Genomic DNA, 18543 nt, shown 5'->3' on the forward strand with positions numbered 1-18543 from the left:
TGTGTGTGTGTGTGCGCGCCCGATTGTTGGCAGGATGGAGGCCGGCACTGGCCCTTCTGTCAGCTCCCTGCTGGATTCCTACTTCTCTCAACCCTCCACCCATTCAGCCAATCCCTCCCTCCATCCCTCCTTCCTCCTCCTCGTGTGTCACTCCTCCTCTTCCTCCACTCCTCCGTATCTCTACAGATACAACCTCAGTTCCTCCATCGAATCCTCCAACACTTCATTCACATATGTGCTGTTGCTATATTTGTAAAAAGACGTTGTCTTTTGAAGTTGAGCATGTTGAGGCAGACTAAACAAGTTGTAATGCACTCTACTTATTACTACTACTACTAATACTACTACTACTACTCTTATACTAATAATAATAATAATCAATTTTTACTGTTTATTGTGCTTCGTTCCCTCTGTGTACACGCCAGATGTTTGTTTAATCAGAGAAGAACAAAATGACAAAGAGAGAAGATTTATCCATTTATCCATCATGTGTCTCTCCAGCCAGATAATCACATATCAATCCATTAATCCATTAGTCTTTCTATCCATCCATCCAACCATTAATTCATTCAGTCTGCCTACCATCTATAATCCATCCTTTATCCATTAATCCATCAATCTATCCATCCAGCCATACATCCATCATCAGTCTACCAGTGCATCCATCCATCCATCCAACCAACCAATCATTCACATATCCACCTATTCTTCCCTCCATCCATGTATAACATGTCCACCAATCCATGTATCTATCCATTCATCCACCGTCAATTCATCTATCAGTCTATCCGTTGTTCATCCAGTCACCCATCCATCAGTACATATTGTATATCCATTCACCCACCCATACATTGATCCATCATTCTAACTATTCGTCCATATGTCCATCTACCCACCCATCTATCTGTCCATCAGTACATCCGTATCCTATTCAAACCCATACTCCTGTTGTCCCGTTTCTCTCCCACACATCTTTTCACATTGTCTATTTCAGTTTTCTTTTTCTTCCCACCAGTCTCCCTCTCTTCCATCCCGGCATTTGACAGGTGACAGCCATTTTTGTGCATGTTTTATCCATAACTTTAGGATATTTATCCATCTCTGTTTATTCTTCTATAACAAAAACTAAAATACAAAGAAACAGAAATCATTTTCAGACCTCTTACTCTCTTTTCTGCCTTCTTAGATATAATGAGTGACCTTTATAAAGGATCATTTTGACCTCACCAAACCTGTCCAAACCTGAACTGAGTAATGTCTTGTTATAACAGGACTTTCGCTCTGTAGAGTCCCATGTGGAAGAAAGTCAAAGTTGACTTAAAGTTAAATAACGTTTTGTAGATGACTTATGTCACGTAACTTACATAATGTACTTATTTTAACCCAAACCACGACCTTTCCTAAAACCAACCAAGTGGTTTTGTTGCCTAAACACACAACGTTTACCATTTGTCAAACATCATGTGACTTAGGTAATGTGAGTTACATAATGGACTGCCACATGCCAAAGCTCATACATGTCGTGTTGGGGAACAGTCGAATACGTCGTTTCAGGAAAATTGACAATCTGCTAATTTTGTTTGTTAGGTATGAGCTTTGGCAGGAGAACAGACATTATTTGGAGTCTTAATCTGCTCCAGAACTCTGTTTGGCTGGGATCGTTTTCATTCTTTACCCTTTGAATATAGTGAATATGGTGCATACATGCTGATCTAATCGGCTCAGTCTGAAACCACTGCAAGCTCTTTTCTATTCATAACTTTTTACTGAGTGTGTAATGGGCTTGTGGTTCCATCTAAATCTGAAAATGTTTTCGTAATGTTTAACAATTTAGCTGCAATTATGACCTGAAGTCAGATGCATACCGTGATTTCCTGCTTCTAATGTAAATGTTAATTTGAATATAATGTTGTTGAGTTGTAGCCATTGAATGTATGTGTATAATAACACACACACGTTACTGTTTCATTTATTTATTATATTTCAATCATAGACAATCCCGCCCTGAACCATACTCTGCTTTATGGTCTATTTTCCTCTAAATGGGACCATAATTTACTAAAGGAAAAGTCAGGAAATCTGAACTGATTGCCACTAAAAGCTGTCGAACCATTCAGTGAGCAATGGTAAGTTTAGGTAATGATGTAAAAACGTAATTAGGTAATTACGTTCAATGACAATGTTTTAAAAGTTTACAGTGCCTGCGCATGGTAACTACAATATGATTATAGTTAGGGAAATATTATGTTATTGCCAATAAAATATGGTTAGGTTAGGGATCTAAATACTTGGTAAAGGAAAGTGAAAAACAGAGTCATTGTAATTCCATTCACCACCTCAAACTCCAAACTTTATGTTACTTTATGCCTTACAACTGACAGGTCAGATAAATGAGAAGCATAGAGTATGGAAAGTCTGTCTGCATTGACCAGTGCTGCAGAAATCGTTTAACTCAAAAGCAGTAACTTTTTCCCAGAACTAACTTTACAATATTTACAGAGCAGCTGTCAAAAGTAATAATCAGGAATGCAGGGAAAAAAACAAACTATAGTCAGAGTGCAAACACATGAATGCCAAAATTCAACACAAAGTCCCTGGTGGAATGTACCCAGTTTACTTTTTACTAATTAACCCGGAGTAGTTTGATTGGTCTGCATTCCAAGGGAGTGTGTTAGCTTCCAATAATTTCAGTGTTGGTGGGAAGAACAAAAAACAGAGTGCAAGTTGTTTCATTGGGACAGAGAGAGACAGCAGCTCTGTGGAGCGTGGAGACGGTCTTTAAACTGAGACTTCTGGACTCTGCAGCTGGTCTGAAGAGATGACAGCCTGAAGACACACACACACACACACACACACCCTGCTGTGCTTGGTGGGTAGACATTAAGGTTTGTATAATGAGGGCTGGATTCTGAGCTGTGGACATATTAACAGAGATAAACACACTGTAGCGTCTTCATTAACTGATATGCACACATATGCACATTTTACAATTAGACGATGCGAGCTATTTTAAGCTTCATAAACAGAGTTAATAAAAATTAGCAGGAGATGGGGCCAACTGCCGGCTTTGGATTATTTTTAAGGTGTCTGTGAAGACGGTTTTAAAAAACTGCATATCGAGCAAGACTGAACAAGGTTCTTCCAGCAAGCGAGTTGCGGCTGCAGCGGCTGCCGCTGTCCAGCAACGTCTCCGCCTGTGTTATGAGTCAGCGACAGAAGGGTGCAACTCCACTGCCATGGCTCCTGGCTGCCTCCGATCCTACCAGCCTGTACACCACAGGCTGCTGCTGCTATCCTCCCGGTTTAATCTCACCATCTGAAGTTCAGGGGAAGTTGTTACAATAATCAGTACTTGAAGTGAACCTCGACGTTTTACTCTTTGGCGTACCGGGACATTTTCTTCCGTACCGGGACTTCTCCCAGGCTGCCGGTCCTCTCCTCTGCCCTCTCCATTTCAGTTTCTCTGGGCGCTACGTGACGCTCAACTGTTCCCGTTCTCGCCTGCCTTCTAATCTCTGTCGGCGGAGAGAGACGAGGGAGAAGAGAAGTTTTGGTGAACCGACCAATCACAGGCTTGATGGGGCGGTACATTTAAAAATATTGACAGATAGGTGTCATTTTCTCTGGGGACGCTAGGGACAGGTCAGCTGGCATCTATTTTGTCCACTTGAAGCACTGACATTAATGATATAATAATAGTTATAATAGCTGTATTTGCATAGCACTTTTCAATACAAGTGACAGAGTGCTTTACAGCCATCAATATAAAAAATACAACATACAAAACGATGACCAAATCTTATGCTAATCAGTTCAGCATTTGTTGAGGTATCTCAGGCCACACCAAAGAACTCTTATTTTACCATCTGTAAAGCAATTTTGCCAGCATGGCTAAACATTCCCATCATTGTAGCATCCATGTAGCATTAAATGTAGTTTTTCCAATGGATTATAGACCCTTTAACTTCCAGGGAAGCTGCCACTTTCACAAAAAACAAAACATCTGCAAGGTTTAACATTGCATTTGTAACAAGTACAGTTATTTGTTCAGCTACAGATCAGAAGCACAGAACTAAACCTCCATCTACAGACAAAACTCCTCCCAAAGCCGACTCAGCTGAATGTAACAGAATGTCAGCAGACTGCAGACACGGGGGTTGGACGATCAACAAAGCCAGACCAACTCTCCCATCCACTTATCTCTCCTCTCATCTTAATAAGACCAGAGCAGCAGCGGCGTCCTTCCCATAAGGCCGCGCTGTCCGGGTCTGAACCACAGTCTCATTAACCAGACATATTGGCCTCCGCAGTACAAAGGGCTTCCTCTTGAGCTGACACAAGGCCGTCCCGACTTGCTCATTTAAAACTGAAACGTTGACATCCTCGCTGTGTGCCATCATCGATATCAGTAACCAGCACTCTGGGAGAGAGCCGAGGGGAGGGGGTACTACTACTTATATTCACACAGAGTTGCTGTTTTTTGTGCTGAGATGAATACGAGGGATGATTCTCGATTCAGATATCGGGTAGCGAGACGCAGTGAAGAGGATCAGATTGAAAGGTTGAAAAGATTTCAATCTTTCATGGACATTTAGATGTTCCTCTGTCTCTCTAATACAATCAGATTCAATTCATTTATGCACTGTACAATCCAAAGAAGCTGAGAGTGATGATCCCATAATGTTGATTCAAGACATTTGCGCTGTTGCAAAGAGGTCAATCAACAGTTGACATTGCAGGTAAAACTTTTTTATGCAACATGGTTAAAAAAAAAAAAACAGCTTCACACCTAGCTTCATGGAGCCAATGCTGTGGATGCTAAAATCATGTCATGTCACTCTCAGTTGAACCATCCAATACTATGAGCAAAAAAATAACATGTAAAAAATTCAGTCTTTCTGCACTGGGTAGTTTGGAGAGGATAAAGGTTATTTGGCATATAGTTTATTGAAACTGAACGGATTATTTTTCTTTTTTCTGCAAAGCAACTTCAATTTTGGGGGCCTAAACATACTCGAAAACTCACCAAACTTTGGAAAAAATTCAGGTTTTGTGCATGGGCGTGGCAAAATGGCTCGCTAGCGCCCCCCCCAAAAGTTTCACCTACGTATATGAAATTTCTGTGGTACGTGTATCATGTCCAGACGTACAAAAAAACGTCTTGGAGCCATTGCCTAAACCCAACAGGAAGTCGGCCATTTTGGATTTAATGGTCATTTTTGCCGATTTACACACTTTGTGCTTTAACAAACTCCTCCTAGGGATTTAGTCCGATCAACTTCAAATTTTCGCTGTGCACTCTAAACCCATTGACGATTAAAAGTTGTTCAAACGGTTATTATCAGTTGACCAGTTTGCCCATGGCGTGCTGTCAAAAATCGATGATTCACCATGAAACAGGAAGTTGTTATAACTTCTGTATACATGCTGACATCTGGACCAAATTTGATATGTATATTAAGAGTCGTGCCCTGAACCCATCCATATGCCAATATGGATCACTCAATGTCATAGAACCACCTGCTGGCAACCGGAAATGATATGATTTCCACTGTAATGTACAACTCCTAACAGATCAACTTCAAAACTGTCCCAAAAAACCCTTAACACATTTATGAGGCCATGTTGTAAAACTTGTGCGTTTTCTGTTAACGGCGTGGCGGTGGCAATGACCTTTAACGAAGCAGCCCCCGTGGCACGTTTCACCTACATGTGGCGTGGCGTCTAAAATCGATTCGCCATGAAAGAGGACGTTGTTGTAATTTCAGCGTACATGCTGACATCTGCACCAAACTTTACATGCTTGATAGCAGTCCCCCCCCGAAGACATCCACATGCCAATATTCAGTGTCAGTCTTAGCGCCAAGTACTATGCAGCGCCACAAAGAGGATGCAATGATGATTAACACCTTTGTGCAGCGTGCGAAGCACGTGGCAAATTCACAGCCACACCGGCAGATCTCGAGAATCTGCAACGCAGCCGCCTCACACCTTGATGCGCTGCACGTGCGAGGACCTGCCCAATGCTGCTTACAGCTTTATATAAATTTGGATTTGCCAATATGAGCAAAAGGCAGGTCTATAAAACAGACCTTGTTGTTGTCTGCTTTACAGCATGAGGTTGTTTTAGTTCAAATGTTTTATTCATATGAAGTAGTCTGGACCTCAATCATCTTACTACTCACCCATGCAACCAGGTGTACAGTATATTTATTGTGCAGCTCTGTCTGTGTTTTGACTGACAGCGGTGGGAGACAGGAGTTGCTGCTAAACAAAAAAATGTGATGGATTACAGATAAATCTGTATTCTGCAGGCTTTGACAAATCCTCCCTCAGGTTCCTGTCCCACATCTAAAAATATCTCTGAAAACACACATTTGTTATGTGTCCATATGTCCTTGTATTTTGGGTTGGTTCCAGAAATCAGCGCAACATCTCATTTTACTTTTGTAAAATCTTTTTACATTTGTAACGCATTACTTGTGAGTTTACATGAAATTTACCATTTGTTGAATGATTCTGACAAACAGCCCCACGTTGTTGGACTCTCTCTGACCTACATTCGAGTCATGACCGTCACCACAGGGAATCGAACGTCCAATCCTGCCAGTGTTACTGCTGTGCACGATCACAGCACACTGATTTAATGTTATGGGGTTTTTTATTGTCCACATAGTGACACTGTGGGAGTCTGGGTCACAGTCAACCAAACGTAGATGTTACACTGATGTGCCTGGTGGGGTTGCTGTAATAATGTGCTTTCAGATGACTTTATTTTATTATTGGCCAAATCATCACAGATGTGTTAAGTGATATTGAAGTGTTTTATTGTTCAGTAAAACATCTTTCCTCAGTTTATGTTTGGCATAGAGGTGTAATCCTTAATATTTGAGTCCTGGTTGATTTGGTGACACCTGTTGTTAATGAGCAAATCCGGTTTAATTCAACAGATAACAGAATTCTGGGGGCAAAACAAAGTATTGTCGTTTTAAATAACGAAGTCAGGCTTTAATTGGCCTTTTCCCAAAATTCTGTGAGCAACCGTGATCTGGTTTTATGCTGCGCACAGCATGACTCTGCGAACAGCAGGGCACAGTGAAAAGAGTTGGTTACCTCGGTGTGCAGCCTGCCGCCTGCAGCTATTCCTCTAACAGTTCTCTGTGGCTGCTCCTGACTCTTCCACTCCTCCCTGCAATATTTCAAACTGATCTGCTGTCAAAAATGTTGTAAATTACCATTTTCTTGTTTTATAGACACATTTTTTGATGAAAAATAGCAGCTGGTGCTAATCTCACTGACAAACACATTGCATTTCCAGTGACTTCTTCAAAATAAAAGTCAACTTGTGTTTTGTCAAGTGTTGCATTAGCAGTGACTGAATACAGCATTTTTTGCCGGGAATGTATAATGTTTCCACCCACACTCAGTTTGTAATACTGCAAAAAAGGGTTTTCGTCAGTATAGCCTCAATCACCAGTGCATTATGTCATTCAGCGATGGATAGTGACTTAACAGACATTTACTTAAATGTAAATCATCTAGATTGTTACTTTAAGAAACAGAATTTGAGGGGTCCTTTTAGTGGTTGAACAAAAACCAACATTATCTCAGGAAATGGAATTTCTCTGTTTGTATAACAAATAAGGGAACACAATTATTTAAATCAGACTGATAGATTGCTTTCTTTTTTAAAAATCCATCTTCTTTTTCAGGCTGTTGCAGATCAAATCCAGTCATCACATCACATCTCATCAGGGCTTGGCTCTGATTGGTTCCCCTTGATACAGGAATTCTGAAACCCTCCAAATCAGGTACGTTTCCTTCATTTCTAATAGAGTTACTGCTGTTTTCCTGCAGTCAGTGTACAGTATATATGAATGAAGGACGTAGTTTATGTCCGAGAAGGTCCGATTTGGTGAAAATCAAAACAAAAACAAAACCTATTTTAGTGCAATGATGAATCAGAGGTCTGAACAGACTGTTTTGATGGATGTGACAAACGTGACAGAGAATATTTGAGTAGACAAATTGGATTCAGCCAACATTTAGCTGTTAATATTTAAAACTGGATGTGGGCTGCAAGGAGCTCTCTCTCTCTCTCTCTCTCTCTCTCATATCCCTCAGTGGCAATTTCAGATCCAGCAGTCAGACACCTGCGTCTCTATTTGATAAATATTGAATCTGCCAGCGTTAGAAATGGATCTTTAACAAGGCCAACACACACACATACACACCATTCTTAGACACATATGCGCACGCTCACACACACACACACACACACACAAACACACACACACAATCACTCTTAGTCACTCTTTCTTGTGAACGTGATCTCACATACTGAACCTAGCACAGGTTAGTAGGTTAGTGGTAAACTATGTTGTGCATCTGCTGGTTTTATTGCTGTCTGACATACAAACAAATGCACACGCACACTTTCTCTCTCTCTGCGAACAAACAAATAGACAGACAGCTGCGTGATGCCAGTGTGTGTTTGTGTTTGCAGAGTCATACTGAGTGAGTACACAAAGAAGGTGTGATGGGAATGGTGATCGTCTGTGTACCAAGAGTGTATGTATGAGTGTCAGCCACCAGCTGGCTCTGATCTTTATTTTTTTTATCATACTGTTGTATCTTCCGGAAAATGGGGTTGAACATATAACACAACATGTGTGTACAAATGTGGGAAGCGGAACATGTATGTTAAGCTGCAGACACGTTCTGACTGTTGACAGCTTGTTGCCAAATGCAGTTGTTTCTTAATAGCTCCACATCGCTGCGGTGTATTGCATTGACAGATTGCAGTTGTGTCATAAGATTATGCAAATCAACTTGAGCAGGGGACACATATTATCGACTTAGACGGAGGCCCACGTGTATTACAAACACATTTTGAGATTTCCCACTCAGACATTAATTAAATCAGTGCAAACAAATAAATCCAACTATTAATGACAAGTGAGTTTAGATGGTTTTAAACTTGCTGAGGCATCAAAAAAAAAACCACATGGTTTACGCACAAAACTGTGTCTTGTGTTAGACAGTTGATAAGTATGTCCTGTCCTCAAAGCATCTCCTGATTGTGATTGTGCCTACAAAATAAAAGCACCAAAATGTCTTTGCAGCAGTACTTTATGTCATGTTTAGTTGAGAGCTTTTACTTTGAAAAGTTCTAAAGGGAATTCAAAAGAGTCTGAAACAGCCGTCAGAAAACGTGAGATCGGATTTCCCTGAATGAGAAAGGTAGGAATTTCCTCTGTCTGGAGGTACTGGGAAATGAAAATAAGCATTCATAGGTTGATGTGGACCAATCGCTGGGACGCACACACTCCTGCACATGCTTAATTGTTTAAACATGTAAAACGATCCATTTGTCAAAAAGGGAGAAAAATAACACGAGCAAGAAGTGGAGATTGAACATGCAACCTTTCAAATGGGAGTCTTGAGCACTACTAATTGAGCTAAACAGGCAAACGTGCAATGAAAGATTATAAATTACAGATTTCAGCTGACTTTATTTGCCAACCCCTGGCCTAGAGGGACCAAGGGTGTCCTCATGGCGCCCATTGTGTGCCTCTGTCAAGGACGTGTCTGCTGCCTCTTGAGCAGAGATGAGTACACTGTGACTATCTGCAGCAGCTGTAAAGCAATAACAATGGTTTAATAGGCAATGAAAACAGTGGACAGTGGATAGCTTGGGTTCCATCAGAGGCTAATAGCATTTATGGGCTTTTGAATGTGAAGTGTAAAGACTTCTTGCTGCTGTATCGTTTCTTTAAAATGGACATAACGATGAGTTTTAGAAAGTTTAAGATTTAGGAATAATCCTTGCTATTTTACTTATATTCCCCAAATCAAAATGCTAGAGGAAACAGCCTTGGAAAGCTACGTCATCTTATACTGTGTGTGGATGTGTAGGTGTGTGTGTGTGTGTGTGTATATATATATATATAGTTACAACAGAGTTACTATAAAAAGTTTAAAGGCAATCAATTTCTTTTCTATTTATAAGAGGCTTTTAGGGGAACCTTGAACATATTAAAGATTACAGTGAGTGGCGGCTGTAATTGTTAAGAAATAACTTGTGAGGCGGAGTTATTAGCCTTGGAAAGCTGTGTTGTCATCTTAAGGGAATAACAATCACATCTACCGCTCCATCCATTCATCCCTCTGTCTATCTATCTGTGGCTGATAACAGTTTCTTGGAAGGATTTTCATTTCTCCATCTCTCGTCTTGTGTAACGTATCACAGAATTCATTTTTAATGTTGTGATTGGTTTTCGGTTGGTAAACAATTTGGATGCAGGAGGACAGAGTCTTCTCCCCCAGAGAGGAGCAGCGCATTCAGAGAGTATCCACAAACGGCAAAGTGACTGCCAATTGCTCAATTCACAGAACAAAATCAACGTCCTCATCGCTGGCTGAATGGGTTTTCAGCTAGCGTTAAAGAAGCGTCCCAGGGCATCTTCCCTTTGTGAGCAGGATCTTTTCACAACAGCTATACACATTCAGACACCATTGAGAATCCCACTGAGGGTCCACAATTAAAAGAACTCTTTTCTGTCGTTGTTGTGGCTGTCATGTCAAACTTGACATTTCATTTATAGAAGCAAAACATTTTCAAATACCAAACATCAGCACAGAGAAATGGCATGATACTTTTGTGTCTTGGGAATGTCTCGGCTTGCTTTATTGTAAGAAGTATTGTGAACAAATTTGATATTTCTTTTACCTTCAGTTCTGGAGGTTCGTCTATATTTGTTCATGACCATGGTTTTTCCCTGAGCATATCCAAATGGTTTTAATCACCTTTAATCAGCTTCACTGTCCCTTAAAGATCCTCAAATCAAATAAATATGTGCAATTTTGACCAAACAACAGACAGACACAGTTAGGGAGTGTGACGCTAGTGGAGAATATATATATATATATATATATATATATCAATTAAAAAGCTAAGGGGATGACCATTCTGCTCTGTGTCTGTTGGATCTGTAAGTAAGCAGTGGCTAACATGCTGTCCACAGCAACTTGATCTTTTGAATTGTTCCCAAGTAGCCTGCCAAAAATAAAAACAGCTGTAATCATACTTTATTTCTCATGTATGTAGCTATGTTCAGTGTATTTAAAGTTTTAGAGTTGCTTTCAAAGAAACCTATATTAGTATTTTGATGATTTCAGTCATTCACTGCGGCACTGCTGCAACATTTAACAAAAGGTTTTGTAATTTATTAATAGTTATGGGAAAGACTGTGTTACGTCTACCCCACAACCACCAAGAGGTGCAGAATACAGACCGGGAGGAAGTCATCCTACACACCTGTGACTGCTGGGATATCATACCGTACCATGAAGCAGTCATGTTATGCAGAAACAGTAAAAACTTTGAGACTCTGAAATACCAAAATAGTCTTTTTGCATCTGGTATGCAAGTTGGAAAAGTTTCAATATTTCTATTTAAGAAGCTTCTTTTCTTTGTTTTTAAAAACCTGTTGATTTGTAATGATTTGAGCATTTTGCCATTTCATCTACAGAGGTTTAGAAAACCAATGGTTGCTCCAGGAATAACTCCGTGAACCACATTGTCTCATATCTCCGTGTGTGATACATATTTTTTGTGTTCTTTTCTATTCTGTTCTCATCATTTTCAATCTATTCATATGTATTCTTTCCAACATCATGTAGCCACATTAGAGAAGCCTCTTTGCCACAAAGCTTTAGAGGGTTTTGCTTGCCGATAGGAGTCCCTGTGTTGAACAATAGCGAGGAGCAGGCTCGCTGAACAAAAGCTTCTCAGTCTGTGACAGATTTTAGCTGGCTGCTAATGGGAACCAACGCTCAGAGACCTAAAGCGCATAGAAAACGATCATCTCCACTCACATAGAACAGAAACCACAGGGGATGAATAAATGAATGAAGAGAGGAGAGAGGGAGTAAAGGAGAAGCGGTAGAAAAATAAAGAACGATTTAATAAACGCAATGGAGACAATACATTTGTGAAGTCTGTTATTAGTGCAGGTATTGTATTCTCTAGGTTTGGATTTCATGGCTCTTGGAAGAATAATAGAGCAATGAAACTATTTATTATCAAGATGTGTTTCATCCTTTGCTCAAAGTATTCTCCATCTCCATATCGTCACAGCACATTCATCTGTTGAGAAACAATCGTCTACGGAGCTGCAGATATGAAGCAGCAGTGATTATTTTCACTCAACACATTCTTCTCATTTCTGCCATGCAGGGTTTAGGGAAGATGGATGTTTAGAGCAGACCGGATCAGACTAAAGACTGATGTGGAGTTTGAGATGTAATTGGCCAGCAGAGTAAACTCCCAGGAATTAAATTTAGAAACTAAATCATGAACAGAAATTACCTTGTGCTCAGTCATGTTTACATCAACAAACAACACAACACAAGAGTCATCATGTTGTTCTTTGTAATTTCCTGCTCGGTGACTCTGATGTTTGACTTTATGTTTGGAAAGGAAACATTGAGAAGTGGAGCGAGAGACTGAAAATGTCTACGAAGTGACGATGATCTGCTGACAATCTGAGTATTTACTGTTTGTTTTTGGGTTTTTTTAACAAACCTTGTGCCTTTGGTTCGGCCTGCAGTCCAGTCCCATACCAAAACTTAACAATGGAGTTTTTTAATTATGATGACGATCTTTCCTTGAAGTTACAATGTGTTGGATTTGGCTAGAAATATTGTTTAAAACATTTTTAACAATTATCTAATATTATACACAGGATGTGAAGAAGTATAAGTCCTGACGTTCTGTCAAAGATAACTATGTACAGTATCTCACAAAAGTGAGTACACCCCTCACAGCTTGTAGAACAGTGTAAATTTGCTGGCCCCTCAAAGTAACACATCACACAGCCATTAATGTCTAAACTGCTGGCAACAAAAGTGAGGACTGTGTTATTTTGAGGGGACAGCAAATTTACACTGTTCTACAAGCTGTACACCAACTCCTTTACATTGTAGCAAAGTGTCATTTCTGCAGTGTTGTCACATCAAAAGACAAATATTTACAAAACTGTGAGGGATGTATTCACTTTTGTGAGATACTGTACTGTGCTGCAGATAACTTCAGAAGTTAGCATGCTAGCCAGCTAGCCCGGCCTGTCCCGTCTTTAAAGCCACTTGTGCCTCGAGATGCGTCACTGTAGCGTCCAGTCTGCTCTCAGTCCAACATAAGAGGACGACAAAGTAGAGCTGTCCAGAGGGCTTGTCAGTCAATGCTGCTGCGAGAGCTGCTCCCTCGCACTCCTCGACCTTTCGTTCCTCGGCTACTTTTGTCTGCCACCACTTGATCCTTCCTGTCTCTGACTGGGCCGACTGCCTGTGTATTCGTCGTCACACAGGAGGCAGAAGCGCAGTGAAGCAACTAATCCAGGAACACATACAAGGCTTAATTCATGAGGTTATTATAGTGATCAACTTTATGTGTGACTAGAGAAGAGCAGAATCCTGCTTATAGTGAGAACAGCCAGGCTACTGCAGGGAGGAGGAATGCTGCCCCCTATTTGTTGTTGTTCATGTCCAAACATGTGGCCAGGGATTACATATTGTGCATAGGCATAACCATAAAGGTGGCATATGAGAAAACATGTGTTTTGAAGACACATGATCCACTCCTAAACTACCATTTTTTTATTTAGGTTTCAGGACTTTTTGTCAGAAACTACTGTCAACCAATTATTGCTTACTGTGCAAACTGTACACAGTTTGTAGCAGCATCAGAAAGCACTGCAATGAGAGAAGGGACTGTTTGGAGGACAGGAACAAAATCGAATTCCTAATCCCTCTAGTCAAACGTTGGTGAAGTTCTTGAAAAGGTTCCAGGAAAAATCCTGTTTTTGTAAATGGCTGTCAATGGCGTAATATTCCTGTTTTCACTTGAACTGGAGATGCATGTAGCCTTTCTATGTCAGTCATGAAAAAGCTATGCTGACATATACCGGGTTGTTTCCTAAACTAGAGTTTAACTAGAGAAGCTTTCATTATTATTGTTGAGATCTTTTTTGTTCCTGTATCACACCCTGTAGGGAAATTTCTTCTTTACCCGTCCTTCCCCAGAGCTCGGTCAGAGTTCAGCTGCTGAACAGCAGTCAGGCAGCTTGCAGGGATTCAGGCCCAGATTTAGTAAAGGTTTGCAGACGGAGGAGCGCTTACTACGTCCCCAAATGTACAAATCACACAGCCGTGCTTCGGAATAAATGTAAGCAGTGAGTGAAAGCTCCCAGACGTCTCATGGATAAATGTATGAAACTTGTATTAAAATCTTATTTACCACCATATACAGCAGGGTATGAGTAACAGTATATTTGGCACAGTGTATTGTGATACAAAAATGTGAAAAATCTGATCAATTGACCCCAAAAGGTGCTAATTATTATTTGCATGGAATAAATGTCATATCCAGCAGTTGCGTGTCATTCAGTAACACTAAACTCTAAACTCTGAAAAGCTTATGGCCATAACAAATTGCGTTTCCCCACTACGAAAGTCTAAAATCAGTTTCTGTAAAGATGTTTGAATCCATCGTTTTCAATAGTAGTTGTTTATCCATTTTCCAGTTTAGTTTTTTTGTAGATAAGGAGCACTTTCTAAAGGAAAGGCTGCTTTTCAGTGTGATATCATTTGCATTTTACCTTAATGCAAGAAACGTGAAACTTAAAGTCACAACTTTAGCATACTTCAGTTAGTATACAAAAGCAGAGTACTGACAGCAGAGTTTGTTCCACTTACTGCATTTCGTATTTGATGGTGAGCTATCATTACAGCCCTGCTTTATACTGCAATGATTTGGGAATGTATCCATTGTATTAACCCTTAAAATAAGAATTTTTAGGCGCGTAGGATACTAGCTTTTGTGGATTAGCCTTAAACTCTGGACATAAAGCTTCTTCTTGCAGCTATTGGAAGAGGACTATCTTTACAAGGCTTTGTTGTGCAGTTGTTTGTATGAGCAGCAGATTCCCGAATGATTACACCATTTTACAAGTAGAAAAACTGCTGTCACATTGCTGCTCAGTATCTTGCTCAAGGACACTTTGGCAGAGTAGTTGTTTCTGTTACTGAGATTTCAATTCTAAGCTTCCAACTGAATGACGTTCCCTGCTGCGCAAAACATCACAATAGAACAAAAAAACACATTTCCCTCAGTCATATATTTTCTTTTCATATAGACACAAGTGCCGTCAGTTTTGTGTTTCTCTTGTTTTCAGCTGTTTTCCGATGAACCTTGTGTACGTTACATAAGTGAGCAGTGACAGAATCAGGTGTCTCTCCAGAGAGAAACGTCTCGGCACTCTGTCTGAGCTCCAGGGTTTAGTTATACACTTACACACTGCATCTTTCATGAATGGACAGCTCCGCTTTTAACGAGTCTGTCTTGCCTGACAAATGCTCTCTTCCTTTTTGCAGCAGCTCCTTTGAGAACATTATGGAAGTCACAGTTCACAGCACACTCAACAGTTTGTTAAGAGTTAAACATGGTGGAACAACTCAAGACATGGACTAAAATACCTTTGCATCAATACTGAGTTATGTGTGCACTCTCGCAAAGAATTGGGGAATTAATCCATCTTGCTAGTAATCTTCTCATGAGCACTTTTTTTTTCATACAATTTCTTCTTCACCACCTTTGGGATGAACTGGAAGGCTGACTGTGAGCCAGTCCTGATCACCAACATCACTGTTAGACCTCATTAATGTCCTGATCTCTGCCGCCAGCCTCCACCACATGTTGGAAAGACTGAAACCAAGGACTGAGGCTGATGCAGCAGCACATTAGTGCCCGTAGTTTTACAATGACATGTTCTTCTATCACACATAGGTGTAATATTTATCCACATACTTCAGAGGATGTCTCAGATTCGAGGAGCTGCATGCCAGCTACGACCTAGCCTACAGTGGCTGTATGCACAGACTTCGCTGCTACATCATCACCTCTTTAATAAGAACAATGAATCCATCTTCAGTGGGGAGGGATGGGTTTGGAAATGGGTCTCTTTCTGTCTTCTTCTCTCTCCCTCTCCCCACTTGAACTGTGCAACTTCTCATAATTGGCATTAAAGCAAAGACCAGCAAATACTCTCTCCCTCTCCGTCAATTAAAGCCCCTTTATGTCTTGCTAGAGTACCAGATGATTTGTTTGATGATAAGCTGGAGGTGAAGGAGACAGGAAGAGGTCCATGTGTGTGTGTGCGTATTTTCCGTTATCTCTATATGTGTGCCAGCGTGTCTTTGTTGTTGATGTTGTGCGTTAATCCATCAGCGGAAGGTCAGCCCCTCTGGGCTTCCTCATTGTTGTTTAAGTGAGAACTTTTTCCTCTCAGTCAGCACAAACACACACAAACAGAAAGAGAGTGAGGTGCATGCTGGTAGCTCCAGGCCAGCAACAACACCTGGACTGATGTATCCAGCTGAACTACGCTTCCATAACTGACAGCTCACTGCGCACGCCCTATTTTTATCTCCGATTCTTCTTTTCTTTTGTCTTCTGTCTACTTCTCCGTCTCTTCTGTTCTCTTTTCCTCTTTACTTTTCTTATTAAATTGTACTTATTTAGTATTAAGTGTTCTTATATTCCTTCAGACTTCTTCTCTTTCTAACCTTTATCTCTTCTCATCCTCTTCTGTCACTACACCTTTCTCATTATTTACATTCTGTTCTCATGGCGTCTTTACAAAACATTTCCTTATTCTTCATTGCAACTCTCTGTTTTTCCTTCTCCTCACCCTTTAAAGGACCATAGTTATGGTTTGTGTCTTTGCTAAACTTCTGCAAGTCTGCAGCATCTACAACAACATTGAAACTGCAAATGACCAGTTTTCAAACCGTTTCTCAGCTTTCTTTACATTCTATAAAAATCAGATGCTTTAACACTTACTGAGATTATCACAGAGAACAGTTACATTGTTGATGTGAGATAAAGCACTTGTAAGCAGGACCCATTAAAAAAGAAATATATTCATGTTGATGAGTTCAGGGATGACATTCAAGGCTGGGGGAGGGAACAAACAGTCAAATGCTGAAAAGCATTTACAAGCTTTCTTATTAAATCAAACCCAAGGATGCTTGGGTAACACTATACACTGAACACAATACATGTTCCCATTTCCATTCTGGGAACATCATTTCTAAAATGGCATTTTAATTACAAACCACAGCCGCATAAGCATAATAATATTTCAGGTTGTTGATTACCCCTCAGACCCATAAAGGACACTCATTTATCAAACACACATGTCAACATACAGTTCCAAACGTTTTAGTGGCTTTGGTACATGTTGTGAATCATCTTTAACATTTGCAAAACAAAAAGTAAGTGCGTTTTGTTTGAAACTATTGGTAAAACAGCACCACACAGTCGATTACCTGCGAAAGCCCGTAACTGTCTCAGAATCCTTAGTTTATCTCTGAAAAAATATTTATTTTAAAGTCCTTGTTTCATTGTTTGCAAACAAGATAGTCAAAATGTTTACCCATGTTTACCCAGGTGTTGTCAGTATAACAGTGTAATGTCAGTATTCTCTGATGTAAACTGTGGCTAAAGTGTTGACGACAGGGACTGAAAATGCACAAGGCTGGAGTTTTTTCTCTATGGCACATATTAATTTAAACAGTACTGTATGTGGGGTATTGATTGCAAGAGATTAGACAGAATTTACATTGATGCCTTTACTGTAATTTGTTGACAACGCAAGTCATTGCAATACAGAAAAGACTGGTAAACAGCACTGCTTAGCACAAAGGGGAAAAAATACAACGTTTTAAATCTAACTTAGGAAACACCTCTTAGGCAGAGGTTTTTTCTCTGTTTTGCCTCCCTACCCTGACACTACTCAGCGTTTTCCTCTTCTTCATCCCAGCTGTTGACACTGTTCATTTCCTTGTTGTTCTTCCATTATCTAACGCTCGATTTCCTCCTAATTAGTGAAAGTGAAGATTCATCTGAAAGCATTTCATCAATTCAGGACACAATTACTAAAAACAGTCTAATCGAAATGCCTCACATATATGCCTGACAGATTGTGACAACTGGTTCAACCGTTTTGCATGTAATGCCTAGATGTTTTCGGGGGTGAAACTATTCAACAGAGAACCAGTATTTGATCTACATGACTTACGCAATTGATAATGTAGCAGAAAATTGTACATAATCATGCAATTTTCCATTCTGATCTGATTTATGAGAAATGTACCAAAGCATTAGAGAAAACTGTAACATATGCAGAATGAGCTGATGGTTTACATGTGGGAGGCAGTGTACACAACAGTTGGTTTCAGGCGCATTCCCGTAGCTGCTGAACTGCCATTGTTGCATCCTGCGTTTTGTCAGATCTATTTCAGGTAAATATTTTATGACATCATTGGTGAAAGCTTGGTTTTAGCTCTGGTAGGACGTGGCAGCACGTTTTGCAAAGTTACATTTATTCATTTAGCTGACGCTTTTATCCAAAGTGACTTACAGTTGCTATATAGGTCAGAGGTCGCACGCCTCTGGAGCAACTAGGGGTCGATTTTTTT

General features: G+C 40.2%; 1 protein-coding gene across 4 annotated transcripts in view; it reads left to right on the top strand.

The window, feature by feature from the left end:
* Positions 1–18543, top strand: part of si:cabz01090165.1 (uncharacterized protein LOC100333421 homolog) — a 368300-nt gene that overhangs the window by 237824 nt on the left and 111933 nt on the right. For all 4 annotated transcript variants that reach the window (XM_046074209.1, XM_046074207.1, XM_046074208.1 and 1 more), the window contains one exon: positions 7713–7811. The gene's annotated coding sequence lies outside the window, so the exon portion shown is untranslated. The remainder of the gene's footprint in view (positions 1–7712; positions 7812–18543) is intronic.

The sequence above is a fragment of the Micropterus dolomieu genome, linkage group LG17, assembly GCF_021292245.1.
Source record: "Micropterus dolomieu isolate WLL.071019.BEF.003 ecotype Adirondacks linkage group LG17, ASM2129224v1, whole genome shotgun sequence".
Lineage (NCBI taxonomy): Eukaryota > Metazoa > Chordata > Actinopteri > Centrarchiformes > Centrarchidae > Micropterus > Micropterus dolomieu.